Source organism: Prionailurus viverrinus, chromosome D4, assembly GCF_022837055.1.
Source record: "Prionailurus viverrinus isolate Anna chromosome D4, UM_Priviv_1.0, whole genome shotgun sequence".
Taxonomy (NCBI): domain Eukaryota; kingdom Metazoa; phylum Chordata; class Mammalia; order Carnivora; family Felidae; genus Prionailurus; species Prionailurus viverrinus.
Window position 1 is genome coordinate 67,769,964 of NC_062573.1, and position 11,942 is coordinate 67,781,905.

Here is an 11,942-nt window from a genome sequence, read left to right on the forward strand (position 1 = left end):
AGTTGTGAATAGTGAGGGGGCACTCTGATGTATTCAAGACTGGAGGCATACCTTCCAATTGTGCCTAAGCTTGTTTTTTCATTATCATAGTTTGTGATTTAAAGCAAAATGAAATTCATCAATACTGAATCGTTCCGTTTTCTTTTGGAAACTCTTTCTTTCTAAATAATAATGAACAGCCTAAGCTCTACTTCTCTAGAACAAGAAATTTATTTCGGGCTGTATCTATGCAATGCCAACAAATCAACTGAGTAACCAATCAAAACTACTGAAAAGCAAATAAAATCAGTATGCAGTTCAGCTGGATTGTTCAGTCAATTCAGACAAAAGAGTTGATCCTAGGGACAAATGAGACACAATTTTTTTTTTTTTAATTTTTTTTCAACGTTTATTTATTTTTGGGACAGAGAGAGACAGGGCATGAACGGGGGAGGGGCAGAGAGAGAGGGAGACACAGAATCGGAAACAGGCTCCAGGCTCTGAGCCATCAGCCCAGAGCCTGACGCGGGGCTCGAACTCCCGGACCGCGAGATGGTGACCTGGCTGAAGTCGGACGCTTAACCGACTGCGCCACCCAGGCGCCCCGAGACACAATTTTTTAGACAACTTTAAATTCACGTTTTATCTCCCAGAGAACCTTGCATTAATAAAAACTCAAGTAATTGCTAAAAATATATTAAAAGTTGTTTTTAGGGGTGCTTGAGTGGCTCAGTCAGTTGAGTGTCCAACTTCGGCTCAGGTCATGATCTCACGATTCATGGGTTTGAGCCCCGCATCGGGCTCTGGGCTGACAGCTCAGAGCCTGGAGGCTGCTTTGGATTCTGTCTCTCTCTCCCTCCCTCCCTCCCTCTCTCTCTCTCAAAAAGTAAGTAAACATTAAAAAAAAATTTTTAAGTCATTTTAATTTTTCTAAAATGGTGTTTAAAATATTTATCCAGGGGCGCCTGGGTGGCTTAGTCGGTTAAGTGTCCAACTTCAGCTCAGATCATGATCTCGTGGTTTGTGGGTTCAAGCCTGACGTCCGGCTCTGTGCTGACAGCTCGGAGCCTGGAGCCTGCTTTGGATTCTGTGTCTTCTCCTCTCTCTGCCTCTCCCATGCTCAGTCTCTGTCTCTCAATGATAAATAAACATTTAAAAAATTTTTTTAAATATTTATCCAAATAGTGTACTCATAGGTGCAATTTACAGTAAGAAAATATTTAAATGTTTTTGTAGAATCCAAATGCTAAGTAGTTGTGTTTTGTTCTCAGCTTTATTTAGAATGATAATTGGAAATGCCAACTCCTCCATTTTGCCAGATTTGCCCCCAGAGACCCTAGGAATTCTACCTTCTCTCCTCAACCACCCTTGTTCACATTTTGTAGCTCCTACTCCACAGAAGGCATGCTGAGCCATATGGGCCCCTAACACTGCAGATGATTATAAACTCTTCTCAATGGAGGCTAGGTACCACCAAGAAACTCAGAACAACTGACAGACCATATTTTATTTAAAGTATAATTTGGGGGCACCTGGGTGGCTCAGTCAGGTGAGCATCTGACTCTTGATTTCAGTTCAGGTCATAATCTCAGGGTCATGGGATCAAGTCCCACATCTGGCTCCAAGCTCAGCAGGGAGCCTGCTTAAGATTCTCCCTCTCTCTCTCTCTCTCTCTCTCTCTCTCCCTCTCTCCCTCTGTTCCTCTCCTCCACTCATGCTCTGTCTCTCATCAAAACAATAATAATAATAAAGTATAATTTTATATCCAAAAAATATTACATAAAGGGCAGACTACAAAATATAAAACAGAAATAATAATCAAAATTTGTTTAGATGAGGGGCAGCTGGGTGGCTCAGTTGGTTAAGCCTCTGACTTTGACTCAGGTCATGATCTCACAGTTTGTGAGTTTGAGCCCCATGTCAGGCTCTGTGCTGACAGCTCAGAGCCTGAAACCTGCTTCAAATTCTGTGTCTCCCTCTCTCTCTGCCCCTCTCCTGCTTGCACTCTGTTTCTCTCTCTCTCTCAAAAATAAGTAAACATTAAAAAAAAATTTTTCAATAAAAAAATCTGTTGGGATGGTACTATATATACATATATGTTTATATAAATTGAGATTTCTGTTACTAGAATATATTAATAGAAGCAACAATGGCTTTCAAGAAAAGATCCCAATAAATCTAAGAATGTTGTTGTATTTGTCTGTTTGGGCTGCCATAACACAATAATACCATAGACTGGGTGGCTTCCACATCAGAAGTTTATTTTCTCACAGTCCTGGGGGCTAGAAATCCAAAATCAAGGTACAGTCAGGGTTGGTTTCTATTGAGACCCATCTTCCTAGCTTATAGATGGCCACTTTCTCTCTGCATCCTCATCTGGCCTCTTCTCTATATGAAAAAATAGATCTACGGTGTTTCTTCTTCTTCTTATAAGGATACAATCCTATCAGATGAGGGCCCCACCCTGATTTTATTTAACTTTAATTACCTCCCTACGGAACCTATCTCCATAAACAGTGACCTTGGGGGTCAGGGCATCAATATTCGGAGGGGCAGGGTTGCACAATTCAGCCCATAAAATTTATAAATCATAAAATAAGCATATAGAAACAATGGGAACCTTTATTTAATAAATAATATTCAGAAAACTACGCTTTACTCCACACCAAATTCTAAGCAGATTAAAATTAAACCACAAGGAAGTGTTTATCATAACAAAAGATTCAAATAAAAGGATAAATTATAAATGAAAAGGTCAAAATAGATAAGATTAAGAAAAATGGGGCGCCTGGGTGGCGCAGTCGGTTAAGCGTCCGACTTCAGCCAGGTCACGATCTCGCGGTCCGTGAGTTCGAGCCCCGCGTCGGGCTCTGGGCTGATGGCTCAGAGCCTGGAGCCTGTTTCCGATTCTGTGTCTCCCTCTCTCTCTGCCCCTCCCCCGTTCATGCTCTGTCTCTCTCTGTCCCAAAAATAAAAAAATAAACGTTGAAAAAAAAAAAAAAAATTAAAAAAAAAAAAAAAAAAAGAAAAGTAAAACACCTGTGTACCAATAATATAACAATATTTAAATAAAAAGGAAAGCGAGAGTTCATGGAAAGACACAGAAAAGAGATATGAGAGATAAATATATATTTTTATACCTTATATACTTATATGTAATAAACATAAGGTACCTATAAAATGTTTGAGTACTGCTAAGAGTTCATTAGAGAGATGCATAATAAAGGAAATACAAGTATGAGACAAACAAGATAAAAATCTATCCTATTTATCAAGCTTAGTGAAAATTAAAGTAATAATTAGTAATACTTCACACCCAATAACCTCCAGACCTATTTTTAAAAAATATCTAAATGCTGAGAGTAATGCAGGAAACATACTCTAAAGCACTGCTAGAGACTGAAAATTATAGAAGTATTTTAAGAAAGCATTTGGAAAATACATATCAAAAATGTTAAAAATATTTCCCGTCCACTGAAGTCAATAATCCATTATTTGAAACATACTGCTATTAAAAAAAACCCAAAAGCTACACAATGATAGTCCTCACTTCTGAAGCAGACACTGTTCGCTCCCTACCTAACCACCCGTGATGCTTAATTTTATGTATCAACTTGACTGGGCCATGGGGGCCCATATCCTGGGTCAAACATTATTCTGGGAGTTTCTGTGAGTGTGTTTTTGGATAAGATTAACATTTAAGGGGCACTTGGGTGGCTCAGTCAGTTAAGCATCCGACTTTGCCTCAGGTCATAGTGTCATAGTTCATGAGTTTGAGCCCCGTGTCAGGCTCTGTGCTGACAGCTCAGAACCTGGAGCCTGCTTTGGATTCTGTGTCTCCCTCTCTCTCTGCTCCTCCTGAACTCATGCTCTGTCTCTCTCAAAAATGAATAAACATTAAAAAAATTTTAATAAGAAAATATTTAAATTGGTAGATTAAGTAGATTGCCCTCCATAATGTGGGTGGGCCTTGTCTAATTGGTGGAAGGCCTGAATAAGACAGAAAGGCTGACCCTGAACCAAGCAAGAGAGAATTCTCCTGCCTGATAGCCTTCATACTAGGACATCAGCTTTTTTCCTTGCCTTCAGACTTGAACTGAAAAATCAGCTCTTCCTGGGTTAGAAACCTGCCAGTCTCCAGAATGGCACGACACCACTGTCCTTTCTGGTTCTGAGACCTTTGGAGTCAGAACTAAACCATCAGCTCTCCTGACTCTTCAGCTCGCTGACTCACCCTGCAGACCTTGGGACTTGTCCACATCCATAATCAAGTGAGCCAGTTCTTTATACTAAATTATATATAGATGGATAATACAGAGGTATATAGATATCTATCTCCCATTGGTTCTGTTCTTCTGGAGAACCGTGACTAATACACCACCATTTCCACTCCCTGTTTGCCAGGTGAAATCTCTGGTGTGTATGTGGGGGGAGGGGGGTTGATGTGCCTAGTCCTAGAACAGAATCATGTCCGCCCCAATCACTATAATTCTGTTGTTTGCAGAGCTAAGTCTTGTTTAGACAGATCACCTGATTCTGGCTATGAAACAGTGGAGTCTGCTGGAAGCTCCTAGGGAAAGGTGAAAAAGAGAACCATAAAGAAAGAGGCCCTTTCTTCTCCCACCCTATTCCCTCTGGCTTGGAGGCTGCCCTGTGATGATGTGACATTTGAAGCCGTGGCAGTCACCTTGTACACATGAGGCACGCAGAGAATTGCAAAGAAAGCTGATGCTGATCCCAAGCACTGCTGTGTAGCCATTAACAGGCCCTGGTTTATGTAAACAGCAAATAATACTTGTGGCTTAAGCCATGGTTAATGAGGCTTTCTCTTAATTTCAGATTCAAATATCCTAAATTATATCATTTACTTACTTCTTTCCTCACTCATTTATAATGACCAAAAATATATGGTAATTACCTACATCACATGAGAACAGTAAAGCAAACTCTCATGTCAACTCAGTGGGAGCTTATCCAGGCATAAAGGATAAACACCACAGCCACGCAACAACACGGCAAAGCCCCGTCTCAAGTAAAGGATAATGTTTACAAAATAAGGCTAAATCTTGCTTCATAAAAATAAAATAAATTGGGGATACATATGCAAGCATAATGTTAAATGTAAAAACACTATTGCAGAGTGTTATGGATTATAAAATACCGCTTAAATACATTTTGTTCAAGCACACATATGTATTGAATAGAGAGTCCTAAACCATAAAAGCATAATAGTATGATTTGGAAAGATGCCAAATTCGTATTAGATTCGCCTCTAGGAAGAGTTCAAAGGGACTGGATCAGAGGATCAGAAACAAAATTATCTATTGTTTATTTCTCTAAAAAGGAACACATTTTAAACAAACATCATGAGCACTAACATTTATTCATTTTAAATAGTAGATACAGGTGTTATATTTTGTCCTTTTCTCTATTAAATGTTGCATAAACTAAATACAATGCATACAGATATAGATAAGCAAACATAAAGAGCTTTTAATAGTATTGCAATGGAAAAAATTATTTCATTTCCTAATATTAAAAAATATTAACTACAAGCTATTTCTAAAGTGTGATTCAAAACCTGTACAGGTCGTGTAGTTGAAAAGGCACGGAGCTGATTGGGAAGTGACTTATTTTCTAGGTCTTACTCTGTCCTTGTGTGACTATAGTCATTATACCACTTTTGGAGAGAACAGGAAGTAATTCAATCTTAAGAGAAAAGGAATCCACCACAAAGTAAAGGCTATAGCTGAACAAAGTGCAAAGAGGGACTTAAAGCACTTTCAGAGCTCCCTCTTGCCCCTCTCTCTCTCCCTCTCTTCCACCCCTCCCCCAAATTCCTCCCTGCTCTATCTAGTGCATGTACCGGCACGCTCAAACTTGTGTGTTTGTGCTGCTCTTTTCAGTCTCCAGACAGGTTTCTTTTGCTTCTTTGATCCATGTGAACCGAAGACATTATTACAACTTAAACAGGAGGGAGGTTAGGGAGGCAAGTTTCCAACATGAGGGGGAAAAAATTGGTATTCCCTTAAAAAGAAAACATCAATGGGACTTGATCCCTAGTAATCTCGTTAAAATAATTCCAAGATTTTGGAATACTGTTGGAAATGCTGCTTCTATTTCTTCCTTGGGGGTGGGACGGGATGGGAGAGAGGGTCACGGGGCTTCGTAAAGGTACTGAAAAGAAGTGCAAAAGAGAAACAGAGATTTTGTTTAAAAGAACATCTCAGGGGCGCCTGGGTGGCTCAGTCGGTTGAGCGGCCAACTTCGGCTCAGGTCATGATCTCGCGGTCCATGAGTTCGAGTCCCACATCAGGCTCTGTGCTGACAGCTCGGAGCCTGGAGCCTGTTACGGATTCTGTGTCTCCCTCTCTCTGACCCTCCCCCATTCATGCTCTGTCTGTCCCAAAAATAAATAAACATTAAAAAAAAAAAAATTAAAAAATAAATAAATACAAGAACATCTCAAACTTATCTGACCCTGGCCTGATTTTTGGAGGAACACCTACTACCTGAAGACACTCGAGAAACCACTGCACTTTAATATATGTATAAGCCTACACTTCATAAGCACTACATGTCTGTGGGAAATAGAATCCTTAAGAAAATGATTAACTGCACCATAAATAATTTATGTTAATAATTGCTCTCTGTCATATACTGAAGTCTCTGAAAAACCAAATTGCCCAAATAACTGCTCTTCTGAATCTGGGGGAATTTAGGATAAACTTTTATTGGTATAAAGCTCCCCATATCTTTGCTACCTTTTCTAATAACACTGCTCTCTTATTGTTGGTAAAATTATAAAGAACCCTGAGATGGATTTCCATCCACTGTCCAATAAAGAGGTTTCAGACAGGAACTAAATGCAGGAACTAGAATCAGGCAGAAGTTTCTCAGTGGGGTTGATGCAGAATTTAGACTTTAGAACACCTATTGATATTAACTGCAGATTCCACGGTTAAATAACAATGTCCTTTTGGATCTTTCATTTACTGTCAGGTTTATATTTAAAACTTATATAGAGCATCCACATCTTGCACGTGATGAATCAATGTAGACTTTAGCTCTGCCTTGCACGAGTGGCCAACCAATACATTTCGCTCTTTATTCCTAGGGGGAGTCTCCAGTCGCTAACTTTATTACAACACTTTATTGAAAATGTGTAATTTCAGTTCCAAGTTTCAAATTGTGTTTTATTAGTAAGAATTATTTGCTGTTCCCTAGAAAGTGATTTGAAGCCTGAGATAATTATAGAATCACAGAACTATAAAGCACATCCAGAGGTCACCTAGCCCATATTCTACTCTCGGAGCAGACCTATGCCTTAGCTAAGCAAAGCATTTTTCTAGACATTGTGCCCCAGAGAAAATGATTATATATTTCCCAGATGTGGTTTAAACCCATGGTTAAAAATTCTGACCAATAGTTATGGTCCATCTTCATAATGGGAAGTGTTAAAAAAAAAAAAAAAAAAAAAAAAAGAAGCCCTGCAATGGAATGTAAGACCCCTTGCCTTACCCCAATCTCTCCTTCCTACCAATCTAAGGGCTTAAGAGTCTGTATTACTGATTCGGCACTTGGATTGTCTGGGCTTTTCTTTCAGGAGTCAAATTCACTCATCTAAAATGTACTTTCATTTACTTGCCACTCAAGCTCTCTCTTCCTACAGCTATCTCTGGTTTGTCAATAATGTTACCATTTTCTTGATCACCCAAGCTTAAACTTTCAAGTCATACAGGATTCCTCCCTTTCCCCCCACCCCGGCCACACATCCAATGGGTAACTGTCTTATGATGCCTATCTATCCCCAGCGTGCATCTCCTGGCTACATTCATTTCCATTTCTATTGAGGCTGACCCTACCACAGTCCAACTCCCTACAGCTTCTCATCTGCTACTCACCTTGTAAAACTTCCTAATTGGTGCTTACATCAGTTGCAGATTGAATTCAGCTACACAGAACACAAACCTTTGCCGTATATTCAGCATCTCAGGGAAAAAAAACAGGAAGTTATTCTTCTCTCATGTAACAACAGGGCCGACAGCAGGCAGTGTGGGAAAGCCCAAGATATTGCTGGCTTTCCATACCTATATTCTCAGGGCCTTCAGCAACCCTATTGCCTAAAGCTACCTCCTACTCTTAAAAGAGCGTTCTTGGAAGACTCAACCCTATGACTTCAACTTCTATTTCATTGGCCAAAACTAAACAATGCCACCCTTTATTTGAAAATAATATGTGGCAAATACGGCTGCTTTTTTTTCCCTTTTCTGTGGTTGCGTGACCATTCCCCCAAAACCAGAGTCCTGTAACAAAGAAGGTGGATGACTATTAAGTAGATCAGAAGACTCTGCAATGGTATCCCAGCCTTCAGACTTGCCAGGAACAACCCGAACCCAATTGTGAGATCAATCTTGCCGCAGCACAATTCTATGTCAAAGCTTGTCAAAACCATCCAGTGCCTAAAGTCCAAGTTTTCTGCACTACCAATCAAAAGCTGAAATCATCAGGTCCCAGGCTATTTTCCCATGATTCCATTCCAGTAACCTTATACTGAAATTAAACTGAACCACTTGCTGTTATGGGCTCCATCACTTCAGGGCATCTGGAATGCCCCCTCTGCTGCCATTTTCACGTCTTCAATGGTCAGCTAAATCTCATCTGTTCTGAGTTCCTGATCACTCCTCTTCCACTTGCCTCTAATGACTGTCTAATCATAATACTGCAGAGTTGTATTTCACACATCTCTTAAATTCTTTATGTATGTTACCTTGTTTAATACTAACATTCCCTGGAAAGTAAGTTTCCATTATCCCCATTTTGCAGAGGAGGCACTGGAGGATCACCTAAGAAACTTGCTCAAGTTCACACTGCTAGTAAAATAAGAGTAGTCAAATTTAGGCCCATGTGGGAGGCCAATCTTGGGTTCTTCCCATTCCATCAGGCTGACACCCTCTACCAAATTTGTGGTCTGACATTCTCTACAGTTCCTTTTATTACAAGGAGCATATTAAATTGATCTTCCTAGTCCCTATACCTAGAAAAAGCAGCATCCCCATCATAAACTGCATGTCCTCTTAAAAATAAAAGGCAGGGGGCACCTGGGTGGCTCAGTCCATTAAGCATCCAACTCTTGATCTGGGATTAGATCATGATCTCATGCTTTGTGAGTTTGAGCTCCCCATCAGGCTCTCTGCATCATCAGTGCAGAGGCTGCTTGGGACTCTGTCTCTTCTTCTCTCTGCCCCTCCCCACCTGTGCTAGGGCGCTCGTTCACGCTCTCTCTCTCAAAATAAATACACATAAATTTTTTTTAATAAATAAAAATTAAAAAAGGAAAGTATCTCTAAATATTTATTGGAGTATCTGACACTGCTTTGAGGACACCTTCATCCCTACATCAACCTGTGTTTAATCTACTTCTATAAGTCTGTATTTATGTATTATGAATACTCTTCTCAGAAAACATTATAAATAGCACTCTTTGTTTTTTAAAGGCATAGCACCATGAAGACTTTTTTGAGAAAGTTTAAAAGCTTACAGAAAAATAGAGCATATAATGAATCCTATAAGCTCAATGCCAACATTTAACCATTTTTTACATTTTGCAATATTTGCTTTATGTATTGCTTTGCTGTTTGTTATTTTATAAAGTAAATAATAGATATGATGACATTACTCCCTTATGTACTTAAGTTTGCAGTCCTTAGAACAGTAAGAATACTACTCTATAATCACAATACCATTAGCACATTCACCAAAATCCACAAGAATTTAATTAAAACGAATAGCTAGTATGCATTAAATTTCCACAGTTTTTCAAAAACAGTGGTTTGATAGAACCAGGGTTCAAAGAAGTACCATTTTTTTCTGTTTGTTTTGTTTTGTTGGTTTTATTCTTTCCCTCATTCTTCTCATGACAATGACTTATTGAAGAGATCAGGCCAATTTTCCTGTCCCACTTCCTACACACTTCTGATTGCTTCCTCTTTTAAATTGTGTGCCCTATAAACCAGAATTTAGGTCTAAAGTCTTCATTCAATTCAGGTTACACATCAGTGGCAAGAATGCATGAATTCAGTGTTTATTAGAAAATGGGCAGAGAAAACCACAGATCTGCCACAAGCAAAGTACTATACTGAAGAAAATTTCGTTATGTTAGCTCTTCTTCAAGAATCTATGAAGATAATAGTAGGAAACAAGTGGGAATGATGGGAAATGCTTTAATTCAATTAGGGCACTGCCTTTATCTTTTTGCTGTGTGAACAGAATTTCTGAGAATGCATGTGTATTTTCCAAGCATTGCACCATACCATAGATCTCAATCTTATCTGCTCTCCTCTCTAACAAGTTGCCTCAAAGAAAAATAAAAGGGAAAAAGGGGGAAAGAAAACAAAATTCCCATCAAGTATTATCTTCCCATGTGATCATTTATGACAGCTTGAGAATGAAATTGAGCCTAAACTGCCAACAGCTATATTTTCATAAGTGAAGGCCCCACACTGATTGCCAGTGGTAAAACAGTACAATAAAAAAAGGAAAACAATGTGAACTACTCACACAACACCAAGCAGCTTTTCCAGTTTGCTTTGTTTAGTCTCTCTTTCAGTGTTGTGGAAACAACACTTCAGTTCTAGTTGAGAGGGTTCTTTTATTACAACACAATGCAATTTTTTTCCTGGTCACTTGTGCATAAATAGTAGTCTGCAATCTTTTAAAGATATATTACCCACACTCCAGATATAGCATTACTAATATCCAAGTGAGAAGTGAAGGGCTTAGCACATAAAAGTCTGACTTGTGACCAGAAGCTGGCTGACCATAAAGGGGCCACAATGGGGTTCTGAGTGCAGAAGGCCTTCTATTTCATAGAAGGAATGTTGCTCTTGATACTGTGACCTAACCTGTTATTCGATGTTCTGTAACATACCAATTACTTGGGATATCAATACTACCACCAAATTATAATAGCTAACGTTGATCTAGAGGTACTATATACTGGGCTATCGACTTAGTGCTTTCTAAGCATGGCATCACACCTCAATCCTCAAAAGAATCTCCAAGCAATTATGCAACAGATAGTATTATTGCGCTCTTTTTGCTGATAAAGAATTTGGGACTTGTGAACTCATAGAAACAGAGAATAGAATGGTGGTTGCCAGGGTTGAGGGGTTGGAAAATGGAAACAGGTTGGTCAAAGAGTACAAAGTTCCAGTTGCAACAAGAGGAAGTTCTAAGGACCTAATGTCCACCACTGGTGACTGTAACTAAAAATGTTGACTGCATATGGAAAGTTGCCTAGAGACTAGATCTTAAGTATTCTCACACACAAAACAATGTAAATGTGGATGAATGAGGTGTTCATTTGATTATAGTAAATATTTTGCAATGTGTATTACGTCATCAGACTGCACACTTTGAATATATACAATTTTATCTGTCAACTACACCTCAATAAAGCTGCAGGTAAAAAAGAAACTAGGACTTGAAAAGTTTAGGAGTCAAGCTCATATGACCCCAAAGACTATGCTGGTAAAACTCCTCACAATTTCTCCCGTAAGTGGTATCATAGAGACAGGAGAACATGAACACTGCTTCAGGTCTAAAAAGGTGTCAGCTATGGGGTCTCCTGAGACTAAAAAGAAAATGAGCCATCCTGCCTCCTTCCCATACATACTTAGTTGACCTTCATCAATGGATCATCACCTCCACAGTTAGATACTAAAAATGGACAAAGTAAATACATACAGCAAAGGTGGAGTAACTGGGGTATTTTTCATCAGGAAATGTAAATGGAATATATCGTAAACCAGGATAACCCAAAGTCAGCAAATTCTCTTGACAGAATCACCACAATGCTTACTCACCACTTCCCATTCAATCATCACCTAAATTTAGGAACCACAGAAGAGGAAGGAAAAGTTGGGGCATAGAGACAGACAGTAAAGTATACCCAAGCAAAA

At 39.2% G+C, this 11,942-nt stretch overlaps 1 long non-coding RNA gene across 1 annotated transcript in view; it reads right to left on the bottom strand.

Annotated features, from left to right (window-relative positions):
• LOC125150946 (uncharacterized) overlaps window positions 1-10,598 on the bottom strand; it is a 303,986-nt gene extending 293,388 nt beyond the window's left edge. Inside the window, exon 1 of the long non-coding RNA XR_007146551.1 lies at window positions 10,540-10,598. This is a non-coding gene — a long non-coding RNA (uncharacterized LOC125150946). The remainder of the gene's footprint in view (window positions 1-10,539) is intronic.
• Window positions 10,599-11,942: the final 1,344 nt, after the last annotated feature.